We start from the raw sequence: 3,371 nt of genomic DNA on the forward strand, positions 1-3,371 counted from the left end.
ATAATGTAGGAGAAAATGCAGGTGAACTTGGGTATGGCTATGATTTTGATCCAACACCAGGGCATAATCCATGAAAGAAATAACTGATACACTGGACTCCATTAAAATTTTCTGTTCTGCAAACAGCAATGTCAAGAGAATAAGAAGACAAAGCACAGAGTTGGAGAAAATATTTACAAAAGAACCATCTAATAAAGAACTGTTATCCAGAATCTATATAGGGAGCGGAGGGACGGCCGTCGGAGCCGCCGAGGCCAAGTGCTGCCTGGCTGGGCCTACAAAGGGGATGTCAGGCCTCCAAAAGGAGCGCAGTGGAAGCGAGGGCCTCCCTGAGCCGCTGCTGTGACGGCCAGTGAGCGAGCCGCGGAGGATGTCCACCACCAGGACGGTCGCGCCCGCGGGGATCCCGGGGAACCCGCGGGAGGTCTCCAACCCCGCCAAGCCTGGCCGCAAGACCAAGCAGCTGCAGTACGCGCAGAACGTGGTGGTAAAGACGCCCTGGAATCACCAGCTCGCCTGGCCCTTCTACCAGCCCGTGGATGCAATCAAGCTAACCTTGCCCGATTACCATAAAATCATAAACACCCGATGGCTATGGGGACTATTCAGAAGAGACTAGAAAATAATTATTACTGGAGCGCCAGCGAATGCGTGCAGGACTTCCACACCATGTTTACAAATTGTTACATTTACAACAAGCCCACAGATGACACAGTGCTAACGGCCCAAGCCTTAGAGAAAATTTTTCTGCAGAGAGTGGCCCAGGTGCCCCAGGACGTAGTTGAATTATTACCCCCTGCTCCGAAGGGCAAAGGCCGGAACGCGGCGCAGGAACCCGGAGTGCAGGTGGGCAGCAAGTGGTGGCCGTGTCCTCTGTCTCCCCAGCAACCCCCTTCCAGAGCGTCCCCCCACTGTCTCCAGACGCCTGTCATTGCTGCCCCCCCCTCTGCCAACCATTACCGCAAACATCACGTCGGTCCCTGCGCCCCCGCCGCCGCCCCACCCCCTCCCTCGACGCCCATCATCCATCCCTGTGGTCCCTCCCACAGCGCCTGTCGTCAAGGAAAAGGGTGCAAAGCGGAAAGCAGCCACCACGACGCCCACTCCATCCGCGAGCCGGAGCGAATCGCCGCCGCCATCGTCAGACCCCAAGCAGGCCGAGGTGGGGGCTCGGCGAGAGAGTGGGGGCCGCCCCATCGCACCGCCCTGGAAGGGTCTAGAGGACGGCGAGGTGCCTCAGCATGCGGGCCGGAAGGGCGAGCTGCCGAGCACTCGCGGCACTGTGACAGCGTCCTCGAGGAAAGGCCGTGCAAGAAGCGTGCGGCCTGCGCCTGGCCCTTCTCCAGCCGGTGGACGCCGAGGCCCTGGAGCTGCACGACTACCACGACGTCACCGAGCACCCGATGGACCTCAGCACTGTCAAGAAGACGGACAGTCGCGAGTGCCCAGACGCGCAGGGCTTCGCTGCTGACACCCGGTTCATGTTCTCCAGCTGTTACCAGTACAACCCCCAGGCCACAAGGTGGTGGCCGTGGCCAGGAAGCTGCGGCCGTGTTTGAGGTGCGGTTTGCTAAGATGCCGGCTGAGCCGGGGGAGGCGCCGGCCCTGCCTGCGCCCGCAGCCCCCGTGCTGAGCAGGGGCGCCGAGAGCAGCCGCAGCAGCGAGGAGAGCTCCGAGGAGGAGGAGGAGGAGGAGGGGGAGGAGGAGGAGGAAGAGGAGGAGGAAGAGGAGGAGGAAGAGGAGGAGGAGGAGGAGGAGGAGGAGGAGGAGGAGGAGGAGCGGGCCCGGCTGGCGGAGCTGCAGGAGCAGCTGAAGGCTGTGCAGGAGCAGCTCGCCGCCCTGTCGCGGGCCCGGGAACAAGCCAGAGAGGAAGAAGGAGCCGAAGGGAAAGGAGGAGAAGGAGGAGGACGCGGACGAAGACGAGGACACGGAGAGGCACAAGGCCAAGTCTGAGGACGAGAAGGCCAAGGGGGCCCCGCCGCCAAGCAGGCCCAACCGAAGAGGGCTCCCGCCGAGAAGGCCGGCAGCGCAGCCAGGCCAGCAGGCAGCCGAAGCAGGGCGGCAAGCAGGCATCGGCCTCGACGACCCGGAGAGGAGGAGCAAGGCCTGCCCGTGAGCTAGGCCGAGGGCGCCAGCTCAGCCTAGACCGCCCGGCTGCCCGGGGACACGGGGCTGCGGGGTCCACTTCATCCAGTCCCGGAGCCCTCGCTCAGGGACCCAGGCCTGAGCAGAGAGAGATTGACTTTGAGCCTCTGAAACCCCCCACTGTGCGGGAGCTAGAGAGATGCGTCAAGTGTTGTTGACAGGAAAAGCCAAGGGAGCCTTTCTCCACGAGCGGGAAGAAGCAGGCGGCCAAGTCCAAGGAGGAGTTAGCTCAGGAAAGGAAGGAGTCGGAGACGCGCGGCAGGACGTCCGTGGGCAGCTGAACAACAACGAGAAGCCTGCCAAGGAGGAGAAAGCGGGCTCTGCGCCCTCGGGAGGCCGCCCGGCTCAGCAGCAGCAGCTCCTCGGTCCGGGAGCAGCAGTTCGGCGGATCCAGCTCCACTGCAGCGACTCAGACTGAGCGCTGGACTCGCACATCAGGACAAAACCAGCGAAGTCGCACCCGCCGGAACTCTGCAGTGTCCCTTGCTCTGGTTGATCTGCTGCTGCTCTGGTTCCGCGCCTGCAGGTTTTCTTTAAAACTCAGTGTTACGGAATCCAGGGATCCCGGGTGGCGCAGCGGTTTGGCGCCTGCCTCTGGCCCAGGGCGCGATCCTGGAGCCCCGGGATCGAGTCCCACGTCGGGCTCCCGGTGCATGGAGCCTGCTTCTCCCTCTGCCTGTGTCTCTGCCTCTCTCTCTCTCTCTCTCTCTGTGACTATCATAAATAAATAAAAATTAAAAAAGATAAATAAACTCAGTGTTATGGAATCTTCCAGTTTTGGCTTTAATAGGTCTAAGATCTTTCTCGTGTGTATGTGAGGCTTTATGAGAAGGTGTGAACCCGCATAAAGCCTTCCCTTCCTTACTGAGTTGAGTTGCTTGGAGACGGCAACTTCAAACGCTGACCTGATGACCGTAGAAAACCATGTCAGATGTGATCTGAAGTTTCTTGCAAAGCCCCTTTCTTATGCCCAAGCTGGTCTGTAGCTCCAGAAAGCATTGTTTGAAAGGAAGTTTCTCTGAGATGGTACTGCACCGAAGGCTGTCAGCTTTGCAAACAGGCGATGTCTCTGTCCCCCCAGCTCAGCCCCGCGGCTGGGGTCACCTCTTGCTGCAGGGTGGGGGGACTGTGGAGGTGCTGCGGGCTCCAGTCCGGGCTTCTGCAGGGGTGGGGAGAGGCGGGTGGGCACCGAGGGAGGGGCCTCGGGAGCTCCTGGGAGGGAACAC

The 3,371-nt window shown here is 60.9% G+C and overlaps 1 pseudogene; it reads left to right on the plus strand.

Annotated features, from left to right (window-relative positions):
* Positions 1-370: 370 nt before the first annotated feature.
* Positions 371-2,724, plus strand: LOC100856300 (annotated as a pseudogene).
* The last annotated feature ends 647 nt before the right edge of the window (positions 2,725-3,371 follow it).

Source organism: Canis lupus, unplaced genomic scaffold (assembly GCF_011100685.1).
Source record: "Canis lupus familiaris isolate Mischka breed German Shepherd unplaced genomic scaffold, alternate assembly UU_Cfam_GSD_1.0 chrUn_S455H616, whole genome shotgun sequence".
In the NCBI taxonomy this organism is placed as follows: Eukaryota; Metazoa; Chordata; class Mammalia; order Carnivora; family Canidae; genus Canis; species Canis lupus.